This window comes from Lynx canadensis, chromosome C1 (assembly GCF_007474595.2).
Source record: "Lynx canadensis isolate LIC74 chromosome C1, mLynCan4.pri.v2, whole genome shotgun sequence".
Classification (NCBI taxonomy): domain Eukaryota; kingdom Metazoa; phylum Chordata; class Mammalia; order Carnivora; family Felidae; genus Lynx; species Lynx canadensis.
This window is the reverse complement of record NC_044310.1, coordinates 8,111,085-8,126,036: the sequence shown is the minus strand read 5'-3', so window position 1 is coordinate 8,126,036 and position 14,952 is coordinate 8,111,085. Positions and strand designations below refer to the sequence as shown.

At 45.2% G+C, this 14,952-nt stretch overlaps 1 long non-coding RNA gene across 1 annotated transcript; it reads right to left on the bottom strand.

Annotated features, from left to right (window-relative positions):
• Positions 1-286: 286 nt before the first annotated feature.
• On the bottom strand, positions 287-8,759 carry LOC115520378. Its single transcript, XR_003970780.1, has 3 exons — positions 8,673-8,759; positions 6,330-6,331; positions 287-297 (listed from the first exon to the last, which is right to left on the bottom strand). It is a non-coding gene; the product is annotated as an uncharacterized LOC115520378 (long non-coding RNA).
• Between the last annotated feature and the right edge of the window lie 6,193 nt (positions 8,760-14,952).

The following is a 14,952-nucleotide window of genomic DNA, read 5'->3' as shown; positions in this document are numbered from 1 at the left end:
CTTTGCGTACGCACCTGTCAACAGCTGGTGGAGGTGACCATGACTGGCACAGCTCAGCTCTCCCCCATGAGTCCCTCACATCCCGCAGCCAAGCTGGCCTGGGGGTGTCTTCCTGGCAGCAGTGGGAGGCCAAGAAAGGAAGAAGAAAATGAACACACACTTCCAAGCTGCGGTTCACATCAGCTGTCCTGCTGTCCCGCTGGCCAAAGCAAGTCACATGGCCGAGCCCAGAGTCAGCGCGGAAAGACACGTCCAAAGACAGTGACATGGGGACACAAGCGTTGTTAATGTAATCAACTTGCTGCGGTCGTGTTACTATCTTAACTTTTCAATGATTTTGAGATCTTTCAAAGTTAAAAGAAGGATGTACTAGAATGCTCTAGAGAAACAGGACCCATACAGAGATTTGTTGTAAGGAACTGGATCACAGGATTATGGAGGCTGGAGGGATCCCAACATCTGCAACCAGTAAGCTGGAGACCAAGGAGAGCTGAGGGTGTCATTCCAGTCCAAGTGCTGGCAGGGTCAACACCCAGGAAGAGCGAATGTCTCAGTTCTCACCCAAAGGCAGGAAAGAACTGATGTCCCAGCTGAAGGTAGTCAGGTAGGAGGAGCCCCCCCTCTTACTCACAGGAAAGTCAGTGCTTTTCATTCTATTCAGGCCTTTACCTGATAAGGCCAGTCCCACCATCCTCCCATTTTGAATGCTACTCTCATCCAAGACATCCTCACAGAAACACCCTGAACGACGTTTGACCAAATATTTGGGCACCCGTGACCCAGTCAGCTTGACACATAAAATTAACCATCACCAAGGACGAAAGAAAAAGAAAGTCAATCTAATCATGCCACTCACCTGCTCAGAACTCTTCCCTATGCCCACTCACTGGAAGGCATGCATGGACAAGAATGTTCATTGCAGGGGGTGCCTGGGTGGCTCAGTCGGTTGAGCATTGGACTCTTTTTTTTTTTAATTTTTTTTCAACGTTTATTTATTTTTGGGACAGAGAGAGACAGAGCATGAACGGGGGAGGGGCAGAGAGAGAGGGAGACACAGAATCGGAAACAGGCTCCAGGCTCTGAGCCATCAGCCCAGAGCCTGACGCGGGGCTCGAACTCCCGGACCGCGAGATCGTGACCTGGCTGAAGTCGGACGCTTAACCGACTGCGCCACCCAAGCGCCCCGAGCATTGGACTCTTGATTTTGGCTCAGGTCATGATCTCACAGTTCATGGGAGCCCCAGGTCAGCAGGGAGCCTGCCTGGGACTCTCTGTCTCCCCCTCTCTCTACCCCTCTCTGGTTGACACATGCTCTCTCTCGAATTTCAAAATAAATAAATAAACATTTCAAAAATTTTAAGAAATGAATGTTCACCACCGCTTTGCTAGTCAAAACCCCAAACTTGAGACCACCATGATGTCCATCAACATCATCACGGATGAGTATATCGTGATGTTTTCCTAACGTGGAATAATAGCGGTGGAAAAGGATGAACTGATATACACAACACCATGGATGAGTCTTACTGATGAGTGCAAGAAGGGAAAACTGCATGCTGCATGTTTCCAATTGCGTGACGCTCAGGAAGAAAGAGTTGCATCTACGGTGGTTATCCTGGGGAGCCTTTGTTGGGAAGGGACAGGAAGGAGCTTCCTGGGGCACCATAAATGTCCTACATCTTAATCTGGGTGGTGGTTACATGGATATATTCGTATGAAAAAATGTATTATATTGTACACTTAAGGGGCTCCTGGGTGGCTCAGTCGGTTAGGCATCTGACTTCGGCTCAGGTCATGATCTCACGGTTTGTGAGTTCAAGCCCCACATGGGGCTCTGTGCTGACAGCAAGGAGCCTGCTTGAGATTCTCTCTCCCTCTCTCTCTGCCCCTCACACTTTTGCATGCTCTCTCTCTCTCTCTCTCTCAAAAATAAGTAAATAAACTTAATAAGTAAATCGTACACTTACGACTTGAAGGCTTTATAAATTATAGTTCAGAAAATGCAAAAGCATACATGTGCACACACATACCAACTCTAAACACTTGGTTTCTTGGTTCCCCCTGAATGAGATCCAGACTCCTTAACACTCAATTCAATTCAATTGAGCACACGTTTCATTCTTCTCTCTCTAAAGGGCTGGGGACAGCAGGCAGGGTGGCCTTCTTATCGCCCCCTGCCCAGTAGAGGTCCTTGATAAAAATGCATTGAATTCTCATGGGGACCTCAAAGGATGGGGACATTGAGTTCAGCTGGGCATCAGATGGGCTGTGGGGTGGCATCCCGGCCCCTGGGCTCCTTCCAAGCCCGCTTTGGTGACTACGCAATGACTCCATCTTGCAGGGGTGACTTCGCCCCCGTCCTCCACAAGGCCCTCAGCCACCGCCCCCTTTCCTCAGTGTTATACACTTTACAGCCATTGTCAAACATAATGATTCTTACCCTGGAGAGAAATTGGGTTCCGTTTCATGTTTTATTGCCTCAAAAAGGACATTTTTTACCTTCCCGCAGCCCGTACCCAGCAGAAACAGGACGATAAATCTCAGCAAAGGTTTCCACTGAGATAGATGGTCTAGCAAGGAGACCACTGTGCTCTGGGCAGGGAGGAAAAATAAGCACTTGCACCTGCTTTGCTACCCCACACCAGTGTCCGGTCCCCAACACCCCCTGGCAGGCTTGGAGCTGAACACGAGATGGGGAGGGGGGGTGGTGCTCCAGAGCCCAAGGAGAGCCAGCTGATAAGAAAAATAGCTTGAACATCTGAACTTGCTTCTCCTCCAGGCTTGCCACCTTTACTCAGAAAAAGCCTCTAGCCCAAGAGTGGGAACGTAGATGGTTTGTCACACACTTATTGTGTGCAGGTTACGTGTTTTATCACATGTCATTTCCAGCAACCCTATGCTGCGCAGGTGTGTGTTATCTCATTTTACAGATGAGAGGACTGAGGTTCATGGTGGTTAGACACGCCACTGGTAAGGAGCAAGCTGGAATTTGAACATGGGTTTCTTGGGAACCCGTTCAAGATGCTTCTGACCATGGCTTCTCCACAATTCCCTAGGAGCTGGCCCAGGAAACCAGAGAAACTTTGGGCAGATGGCAGCAGAAATCCCACAGCCACTGCTGGGACAGCCTATGCCCCAGCCTCCTTGAGGGGAGGCTCATTCCAAGAGCTCCCCTGCACGGCCAATAGGTAGACCAGCAACTGTGGGGATTTCCCTTGGGTCCCCGTGTGATTTGGATGGACCTATTAGCATCCCCAGAGATGCTGAGGTCTTACACAGGATCACCCACTTAAAGAAAGAATCAGGACTAAAATGTAAGACCCATGACTCCCAGCCCAGGGCCTTTCTTCTTCTTTCTTCCCCCATTTTTTTTTTATTGAGGCAAAATACACATAAAATTTATCATCTTAACCATTTTCAAGGGTACAGTTTAGTGGGATGAAATACATTCGTAATGTTGTGCAACCACCACCACCACCATCCATCTCCAGAACTCTTTCCATCTTGGAAACAAACTCTGCCCCCATTAAGAAATAACTCCCATGTCCTCTCTCTCGGCTTTGGCCGCCACCCTTCTATTTTCTGTCTCTTTGAGTTCGACTACTCGAGGTGCCTTAGGTAGGTGGAATCACACAGTGTTGGTCCTCTCATGACTGGCTTCTTTCAAAGGCCCAGCATGATGTCCTCTAGGTCCATCCACGTTGTGGAACCCATCAGAATGTTCTTCCTCGGGGCGCTGGGGTGGCTCAGTCGGTGAAGCGTCCGACTTCGGCTCAGATCATGATCTCGCGGTTCGTGAGTTGGAGCCCCGCGTCGGGCTCTGTGCTGACAGCTCGGAGCCTGGAGCCCGCTTCCGATTCTGTGTCTCCCTGTCTCTCAGCCCCTCCCCTGCTCATGCTCTCTCCATAATAAGTAAACGTTAAAAACAATTTAAAAAAAAAAGAATGTTCTTCCTCTTCCAGCTGAATAATATTCCAGCACATCTATGGGCAACATTTGGCTTGTCCATTCATCCATCAATGGACACCTGGGGTGCTTCCATATTTTAGCTCCTGTGAGTGCTAGCAGTGTGAGTTCACTGCTGTGAACTGTAACGTACAAACGTCTCTTCAAGACCCAGGACTTTCTTTTCGCCTATCACTCTGCCTCACTGGCCATCTTCCAGCTATTTATTATTATTCCTTTCTAACACGTGAAAATGTGTGGTGTAGCCATTGGGGTTTTTTTTTCAACGTTTATTTTTGGGACAGAGAGAGACAGAGCATGAACGGGGGAGGGGCAGAGAGAGAGGGAGACACAGAATCGGAAACAGGCTCCAGGCTCCGAGCCATCAGCCCAGAGCCTGACGCGGGGCTCGAACTCACAGACCGCGAGATTGTGACCTGGCTGAAGTCGGACGCTTAACCGACTGCGCCACCCAGGCGCCCCGCCATTGGGTTTTTAATAACAAGATCATGGAGTTGTAAAGTCTAGCACTCACCACATAAACCAGTCACATAGTATCACACACCGAATGATTCTGTTTATGTGAAATGTTCAGAATAGGCAAACACAGAGCAACAGAAAGGAAATTAATAGCAGCCCAGGGAGTGACTGCGTGGGGGTACTTTGTTGGGGTGATGAAAATATTCGGAAAGTGGGGTCAGGATTGCACAACTCCGTGACAATGCTAAACAGCATCGACCCTTACACTTTAAGTGGGAAGATTTTACGGTATGTGAATTATATCTCAATAAAGCTGTTAAAAAATGTGTTAGACTCTGCCAGCCCATTTCCTTGCCTATAAACTAGTGACTTTGAGGACCATCTCATGCTGCCATCATAAAGCTGAGTTAATATGTAAAATCCTCCCCGTCCGATGTCCAGCACGTGGGAGGAACTTGCCACCTTCCTATAAGGATGATGTTCTCAAAAGCACCATTCAGTCATTAATTCATTCAACAAATACTCACTGAGTACCTGCTATGTTCTAAGCCAGCACTGCTCGATAGAATGTTCTCTGACCAAGGAAATGTTCTAGCTCTACACTATCAAGTATGGAGCCACTAACCACATATGACTATTAAGTGCTAGTGTGACTGAGGAAATGGATTTTTTCTTTTCTTTTAATTAATTTACATTTTAATAATCACCTGTGGTGAATTGGGACAATGAAGTTCTAAGCAATGGAAACGAAGCAGCACCCAAACCAATATCTCTGTTCTCATGGAGCTGTCATTATGACTCACAAACAAGTATTTACAAAATGTAAGGCAGGAAAGAGCTATGTAGAAACATAGATGGAAGTGGGTGGGCTGAAAAGGAGGGGGTGGGGGCTATCTACACAGGGTGGTTGAGAAAAGCCTCTCTGAGCAGGTAACCCCTGAGCAGAGAGCTGAAGGAATGAGTGAGACTCGCAGCTATCTAGAGGGAGAGAATTCCAGGCCGAGAGCACAGCAAGAGCAAAGGCCCTGGGGCAGGAAGTTGCCTGTTGAATTCAAGGAAGAGTCAAAGGGCCAGCGTAGCTGGAGGACAGGGGAATGGGGTGAGGGCAAAGGAGGAGTTCAGAGAGCAGGAGGAGAGCAAATCATGTGGGACCAGGGGCTAGGGGAAGGGACTTGGCGGGCTGTGAGCAGAGAAGGGACATAACCAGCCTGCATTTTTGCACAACCCCCAGGCTGTTGGGCAAACAATAGACCGGAGGGGACAAAGGTGGCATGAGGGAAACCAGTTAGGAGGCCACGGCCACGCTCCAGGCGAGACTCAGTATGCTCCGACCAGGGCAGGGCAGTGGCCAGGTAAGAGGTGGTTGGATTCTGCTGGTTCTTTGGAGGGAGGGCCCACAGGACTTCTTGAGGGATAGCCTGTGTGTGAGAGGCACCGAGGACAGCTCTGGGGGTTTCCAGCACTGAGCATCTCAGACACTGGGGGTACTGTTCACGAAGGCAGGGAGACTGGGGTGGGAGTGCAGTTTGGGTCTGGTAAGTCTGAGAAGCCTTTTCAGGAACCGTGAGGATGGGCGCAGGAGGTAGGAAGTTCCAGGGTCCCTGATCCACACTCCCAGGATGGTGGAGGGTCCAGGCCTGACCACAAAAACACTCCCTGAAGATGAAGAGCGGACAGCGGGAGGTGAGGAGAGCCATGTGTCCCTCCCCTGTGGGGAGGACGTAGCGTGGCCTTGCTTAGAGCAGGAGGTTGCAGGACGGCCTCACCGCATCTACCATGCCTCTCCAGAGAAGCTTCTGCGGGGTTCTGGGGAGGCTGTGTGGCCAGGGCAGAGACCACTGCCGGGCAGATGAACGTGGACAGAGGCCTCTGAGGGGCCAGCACCCAGAGCTGGGGGCGTTGACATCTTGGCTGCAGGAGTGACGTGCCAAGCACCTGCTTTCTGGGGATTCCCTGGAGCTGGGAACGGACCCTGTCAAGGCTGAGAAGAAGGATCCCAAGAGGCTGCTTGCTTGATCCTGGGGAGGCTGGAGACGGAGGAGACCAGCCTGTATCCCGCTGGACACAGCACTTGAGGCAGCAGCGGGGGAGGAATGGAGGGTGAGCGGGACAATGGCCTGGAAAGATAGAGCAAAGGCCCCTGCCCACGTCACCATCCACTGCCTGTGCAACTGGCTCCAGCTCGTGCTGAGACTAACTCTCCACCACAAGCCCTTGCAGGGACCGAACATGCCAGGGAGATGGACCTGGATGGAAACTTCCAGCACTGCAGCAGACCTGAAGACACCCCTCCACAGGGCAGCCTACCTCTTCCTCAGCTTCAAGGGCATGTATGCGTGCATTCAATTAACACACGTTTCCTGAGGGCCTACCACCAGCTGGTCACTATAGGCACTTGGGATACTTCTGCGAACAAAACAGACCAAATATGTTCCGCTGGTGGGGGTGGGGCAAGCAGGAACAGACAATAACTAAATAAAACATAGGAAGTAAGTAAATTGGGCAGCATGTTAGAAGAAGGTGCAGGCCTTGTAGAAAAAGAAAAAAAGCAGAGTAGATTTAGGGGGTTGGGATTGGGGTGAGCAGTTGTCACTTTAAACAGTGAGGACAGAGGAGGCCTCTTGCAGAAGGTAACGCCTTCTAGATCCTTAGGCTGGTGTAATAATTAAATTGACATAAGACAGATTAATGGGAGGAAAAGCTTCCTACTTTCAGGGGGACAGTGGAGGACCAGAGTGTCCTTCGTATACTGGCTGTTTCTTAAGTAACTTAAATTTGAAATGTTCCCTGTGCCAAAGTGGCATATCATAGGGCAGGCTGCCCTGGACCCCATCAGCTCCTCCTCTGAAGCCACCCAGGAAACTTCACACATTAAAACCTGAGTAGATGGCTATGGGGGAAGGAACTGAGTTAGTGGCTGAGTAGCTGATGGTCCTATATATCACACTGAGCCCATCCCCTAGTCCTGAGAACAGTGGTGAGTCCCTTCAGGAGGCAGTGATGCAGGAGGGCTCCCAAAGTTAGGCCTCTGTTGCACAACCAGTCAGGTATTTAATAACAGCAATCCTATGGAAACAAAAGAAAAACGATGGTTCGTGATTGGAGCAAATCATAAACAAGTTCTGAGGGTGGCCACTTGAGAAGACTGCTAGATGTCAGGCTCGAAGCATTTTCAGATAGAGCGAGGGCAGGCAATGGCCATCTAACAGATTCTCCTGCTTTGCAGTTTGAACGCCTCGGGAGATTCTTCTGAGTGGCAAACACAGCAACAGGCACAAAGGTCTTCTATACATGAGTTGTGGTGGTGGTTTCTCCGAAGTTTATATCAGGTTGTCAAGTTAGCTTGCATGGCTTTTGAGGAAAAAAAAAAAAGCAGTATTAGTTTTCAATGATTCCATGTCAGAAGGGAGAAAAATTGAAAATATTAGTCTAGAGAGTTGTAGCCATTTGTTGGAAGAAACTAGATGAATTTAAGATCTAGTCCAGGGGCGCCTGGGTTGCTCAGTCGGTTGAGCGTCCGACTTCGGCTCAGGTCATGATCTGATAGTTTGTGAGTTCGAGCCTCGCGTCGGGATCTGTGCTGATGGCTCGGAGCCTGGAGCCTGCTTCAGATTCTGTGTCTCCCTCTCTCTCTGTCCCTCCCCCACTCATGCTCTGTCTCTCTCTCTCTCTCTCTCTCTCTCTCTGTCAAAAATAAATAAACATTAAAAAAAATTAAGATAAGATCTAGTCCAGTTTACAGGTAGAAAACAAAACATCAAAGACAATGAACAGCACTAGACTCTGATATTCCCAAGGGTGTGTTACAGATTTTTGCTGAAACACAATATTTCTCTCTACAGTCACTCCCATTTTTATCAGGGATAATAAAAGTAAGACAAATTTTCTTACCAATAGTCTCAATAAACTGGGTTTGATTATTTACATAAATGTGGCAAGAATATACATTGACCATACAGAATCTTTTAAACTGCTTTGCTAGAACTTCTTATAAGGAATCTCAGATCGGACTTTTAAAAGCTTCTCAAAGCTCAGAAGTCAAGCTAAGGACTTGGACTTCAGGCTGTGCCTGCAATACCAACAGCTTTAGTGAATTCCTCTTCTCGAGGTCCCCAAAATACTCTGAGGTTCTTGCACCTGCCAGGAAGTGACCTTCCTTAATCACGTGGTAAGGCTGCTGGGAACCCTGTAAGCAAAGTGCCAGGGTGACTTTTCCAAGGGGTTTTATTGACTCTGTAAAGCCAGACTTAGTTCCTTAAAGCTGTCTGGTCATATCTGAGTCTATGCATATCTCTCCCAAATATGACCTTCCAGACAAAGCCTTGGTAATATAACCATTGTTTCCAGTTGTGTCCTGTTACAAGGAGAACAGATTCTTAGCAAACCTATGCAAATCACCACATTGCCATAAAAATAAAAATACTCACTGAGGAGTTTCTAAATTCTGGAGGGATCAGAACTCCGGAGGGAGAAAAAGATAAATGTTTCACCTTTGTTCACAGAGGCAGATTTTACCAAATTGCCCTGAGTCATAGACAGCTTGAGAGAAAAAGAGAATACGTTTTCCTTAAATGGGGAAAAACAAAACATTTTTAAAAATCAACAATGTTTCAGCCAAAACAGCAATAAAACATTATTATCAATCCTCACCAGTTAAGTCAGCCTCAAAGAATTGATTCTTATCTTTTGTTAGAAGTCATGAAGCCATTAGTTTCTCCATTAGGGATCTGTACATTATTACCCAAGTCGATGGTGTGATCTGAAAGTTATCAGAGATCTGTATTCTAGAGTCCTTGTCAGAGTCCTTCCGGGGAATGTCTCTTAAAAACAAAACACTTCCACAGGAGCAAGCCTGCAAAAGCATCATCGTAAAACAGTAACTTTCTCCAAATGACAAGACTGAACTACGCCGGTGGTTAAAGATCTGATTGGAGTTCATTACGGTACAATAGAAAAGGAAGTTTGGCTATTTCTGTGACATACGCTTTAAGATGATAACTAGAATAATGACTGATGACATTATACCAGAACCTATCTGAGTTTTGGGAATTTCATACAATTTCTAGAACACATATTAATAACAGTCACCTGCAAAGTGTAACCTAAGAAGACTTGTCTTTGCTTATTTGACAATGCTTCCCATGTAACTTAATATACCAAGTAAGCCTAATTAGTGTAATCCTTGTGTAAGGACAGGCAACAAATCTTTTGAGATGTTCCGGGGACCCTCTGGAAAATCCCAAGTAATTCCTAGGTCAAAAGACTTTATTGAAAATTTAATTTGAAGGAAGTTTGTCAAAAATATCAAAAGATTTTAAAACACTTGGTCAAACAGATCATAGACCACTATGAAACAACTTAGTAATCCACGTACTCATGGTGACAAAGACTCTTCAGGTAAACACAGAAGGTTAACTAGTTGTAAGTAAAACTCAGCTCTTTGAATAGAGAAAACTCAATTGTGTTTTGTTTTTTAAGTAATCAAAGGTCTGATTAAAAACAAGACATTATTTTGATAAAACAAATTCTTTGCCTTCAAGGCAAATTAACCAAAAAATAAAGAAAAGCCTTTTACAATCTCTTATCAGGAGCAGACTAATAGTCCAAGCAAAATTTTCCTTTGAGTGGATAAAAGAAAATTAGGTTCCAGTTTTACAAAAGTGCACCATGGATATTAAAGCTTATTTTTAAAATCCTTACAACAAATTCATTCAACTTTATCCTGCTTGGTCACATGTAAAACTCCTTTCCCCAGATTCCTTTTTCACAACCTTTTACAACTTTCTATTTCAGCTTGTCCCTTATTTTCTTTCCCATCCAGAAATAATCAGTTTCACCTTAAGACAAATTACTTTCTTTCCCTCAACAAAAATGCATCTCCATTCCCCATACCTTTCATCACCCAAAACACATAGCCTACATTCCTTGTATACAGATATGTTTCCCTTATTATTTTTAGTAGCTTTGTATTAGTAAGAATTCGTGGCCCTTAGACACCTTAATTTCTAGTGGAAGGTAAAAAGCAAGCCATTGTGAGCTGCCTCTTATGCTAGCATTCTTTAGATTGGCAAATTTACGAATATGCTTCATCATTTCTAGAAGTATGGGCTTCTTTGCAGTTTAATTTTTCAATGGGTCACAAGATGTGTTTGCGAATAGATCCTCTGTAGTAAGAGGTCAAATTTAAGTAACTTAGACTCGTGTAGCAATCAATGTTTTAGTATTTTATCTTACTTGGATATGATCTAGACATTCAGTGAATTCCTATCCCTTAATTTAACTTAGCAAAATTCTAAGGGTGGGAGTCATCAAAGAGATTTGGGAAACTATTTAAGGAGATGTATCATAAAACGATCATCGTGAAAACATTCCCCTGAAAACTCTTACCTCATTGAGACCTCTGTAATTCATGTTTTTCACAATCATACTTAGATCACCCATGATGATTTCATGAGACGTTAAAGCAGCTAACCATCATCTTAAGTTATGTCTCTTGCTGACAAATTTTGCAACAAAGACAACATGAGCTTATTTGACTTTCAGTAAATCTAAGTAAAATAAAACTATTATGCTTAATGGTGATAACTCTAAAGACAGGTCTGTGTTCATTAAACCAACAAACTTAAACAAGCTTTTATCTACCAAAAGTTATCCTAGGTCATGCCAACTTGCAAATCACTTGGGTTAGTTTCTATTATATTTCTGAGGTTTAGAAGCACTTAATTTATAAGCACTTATTTTTAAGCCAGTTACCTAGAGCTCTATAAATTAATTCTGGCAGTACAATCGGGAGGAAAAAAAATCTCAGATTTATAATGTCCATACATAGACATATGTAAACATACACCATAGAAACACCACAGCTTTGGTTCAAAAACTTTAGTCATGAGGCACCTGGGTGGCTCAGTCGGTTAAGCATCTGACTTCTGCTCAGATTCTGCTCAGGGTTAGTGAGTTTGAGTCCCACAATGGGTGAGCTCAAGCTCTGCTTCAGGTGAACCTCTTTTGTCTCTCTTTCCCTCTCCCTCTCTCTCTCTCTCTCTGCCCCTCGCTCACTTGTGCCTCTTTCGAAAAAAGCAAAGAAATAAAACAAAAACAAAAAATGTTCATCATGGATCAACCCCTGAGTGTATAATACAAAACACACCAGTCTACTATAAAACTCACTAGTTGAGAAACAATTGTGCCTCTAACTGGTAGAACAAGTTAAGACTATCTGCTTAAAAGGTTCTTCTTACTAATATTTGTCAAGAAGACTTAAGATTTGTTTTTCTCCTTGACAAGTAATATTAAGGAAGCTATGGTCTCGAGTTTGGGCAAGAGTCCTTTTAGCAGTTTGTATTTTTAAAAAGCCTCTTTCTCTCTCTCTCTCTCTCTTTCTTTTCTCTTCAGTCTGAACAGTTTTAATGACCTCCCAGGGTGTTTACATTTCAAAGACATGGTAAGGTTTACACCTTCAAGGGACAGAAAAAGTATCCAAGGTCTTCCTTAGGACTTCTGCGTATATTTCTCTATTCTCAGATGTTGGGGGTAATTCCAACTTAAAATGTTCTTTCCTTTTCTTTTTTCAAAGTTTATCTATCTATATTTTGAGGAGGGGAGAGGCAGAGAGAGAGGAAGAGAGAATCCAAGTAGGCTCAGCACTGTCAGCCCAGAGTCCCATGTGGGGCTCGAGCTCACAAACCATGAGATTGTGACCTGAGCCCAAATCAAGAGTCCTACGCTTAACCGCCTGAGCCACCCAGGCGCCCCTCTTTCCTTTTCTTAAGTACAGGACAACTGTTCTTCCAAAGTCCTGAATATCTGCAAATGTCTGGAGGCAAATAAGAAAGGCTCTGAATGGATTTTTAGTTGCATTTCAGAGATCTGCTTTTATTTTTCTAAAGAGTCAAGTTGTAAATTAAGAATTGTTGATTTTCACTTTTTTTTTTTTTTTTTGGTCTTTATTCCTGCAAGGCATCTGCAAAGAACAGGGTAGACTTTTCCATCAGTAGGCTTAGGCATTGATGTGCCCACTGAACCACACTGTTTGGAGCTCACCTTTTATATCAGGGAGAAAATTTCCAGCAAAGACGGAAACCGAACGATTTCTCTGTTTTGCTGCCCAGGGGACATGAATTCTTTGGGTGGGGGGTTGGGATGTATTCACAAAGGACCTTACGTAGGAAGTCCTGAAGCTGGCAGCTTCTGATTTTAAAGTCCAGCTAAATAAGCCATATTGTCCATCCCGGGTGCTTCTGTTAAATTTATTTCCTGGCTTTCTGCATTTGCATGAGTAGCCTGTATACCCTGGGCCTAGAGATTAGGCTAGCTTGTTCTTTGTAAATCTTATAGGAAAAGGGGAGCTAAAATAAGCAGCTGATGTTTAAGGGATTTTCTAGAAAAGGTGGAGGAGTTTGGAGGTTAGGGGAATATGCTGAGGAGACAGGACCAAATTTTAAGAAGGGGAGTTTATGATGGATGGGGACTTCAATTTTTGTTCTGATTTCCGTTCTTTCATCGTGTTAAAAAGGAGTCCCTAAGGCTAGCTGTTACATTCCTTTGTGTCTGCTTTTTAATTCGGTCTTTCCAAAGGTACCAATAAGAAGATTGTTTAGGATGACAGCTCTCTAAAAGAAAGGTTTTTTTCTTTCAAGCATGGGCAATTCAAGGGATCCATTTGTCCTTTGGCCATTGGTGAGCCAGGTGTTATAATCATCCCAATAACAGCTCAAACCAATAAACCTTTCCACAGCTTAACCCAGGATGCAAGAGGCGTCCCACCAGGGAGTGCGAAAGATCCCGTCCTCACGAGATCCAGAAAGTTCTCACTCCCAGAGCTAGCCCAACAAAGCAGAAGTGGTAACCGTGAGGGGCTCTGTGTTTATTTTTATTTTTTCTCTTTGTGAGTAACTTTTATTTTTATTTACAACAGAATCGGTGGCTCTGGTGCTCCATCTTCAGGGCCCATTAGCATCAGAATGCAGAGGGAAAGTCCACAGTGAAGTCCAACGCATCCGGCCCCCAGCCACAGCTCCGGAAGCTCATTGGCTCAGTCTGGTCCTAATTCCACCGCCAGCCACATCAGCACCTCTTCATCCACCAGGTCCGAATAGAATCGATGATAGCAGGGCTCTGGGCACCAGTTGAAGGACAGAGTGACCCCGCTCCTCCCGCCTGAGCCCCAGTTTTATAGGGGCCCTGCCTTCCCAGGTGGGAGGGGGCTCTGTTTTTAAATACCTGCTCCAAAACGCAGGGAATCACTGTCCCCACCCCCCGCCCCCGCCAATCCCCCCATCAGCCTTTTGGTTTTTTTTTTTTAAGTTTATTTATTTTGAGAGAGAGGGAGAAAGAGTGCATGGGCACGCAGGGGAGGGGCAGAGAGAGAGAGAGAGAGAGAGAGAGAGAGAAAATTCCAAGCAGGCTCCACACTCAGTGCAGAGCCTGATACAGGCCTCAATCTCACTAATCACGAGATCGTGACCTGGGCGGAAATCAAGAGTCGGATGCTCAACCAATTGAGCCACCCAGGCGCCCCGATCCCCCGCCCTTTTGGACAGAATAGAGTGACTTACCAAGCCAAAATTCCCCCTCCCCATCCCCCGCCCCCTCGAACTTTTATTTTCAAATACGCATGCATCCTCTGGCTAGGAGAAACCAGAGAGAACATTCTCCCTGGTCAAAAAGTAGACAAAAGGAAACAATGAACATCTGGGAGGAAAAAGGATCACTGGTAAATAAGTGTACTCATCACCAAATCTTCACCAGACTCTCCACACCCAAGGAAATAATTCTACAAGTATTTTCCCCTATGAATCTAAATTTAGAAAAAGAAAGATCCCTGCAGGCAGAGATCCTAGAGACTGACGTGATGAGAATTCTTATCTTGTCAGAAGTACCAGGATTTCTCAGCTCCAGCAGCCCCCCGGGGCGAGTGGTGTCCAGACAGTGAAATCTCCTGGCTGGCTCACCAAAACTGTAGGGGAGGAAAACCTCCCTTCTTCCTTCTAGATCATTAGGGTGGTCTAATAATTAAATTGACATGAGACAGATTAACTGGAGAAAAATAAAATTAAAATAAATAATAATACAAGGGGCACCTGTCTGGCTCAGTCTGTAGAGCATGTGAGTCTTGACCTTGGGGTCGTGAGTTCCAGCCCCACGTTGGGCGTAGAGCTTATATATATATATATATATATATATATATATATATATATATATTTTTTTTTTTTTTTAAGTTTTAAAAAATCTTTTATAAAAGAAATAAAAGCATGAGACTCCAAGTGACCGCAGCAGACAGCTTTTATGGCTTTTCAACAAGGAAACAATACAATTGTGAAGAATTGACAAGATGAAGGGTTTCGGGCTGAGGACAGTAAGTTGGAAAGGAAGTAACACGTTGGTTTCTATGGACTTCTCGTCGAATTCCCTAGCTCTGATGGTAAGCATGTCTCTTTCTCTCACATGCGAGGTTACTTCCTGTTTTCAGGGGGACAGGGAGGACCAGAGTGTCCTTCATGCACCGGATGTCTCTTAAGTAACTTTAAT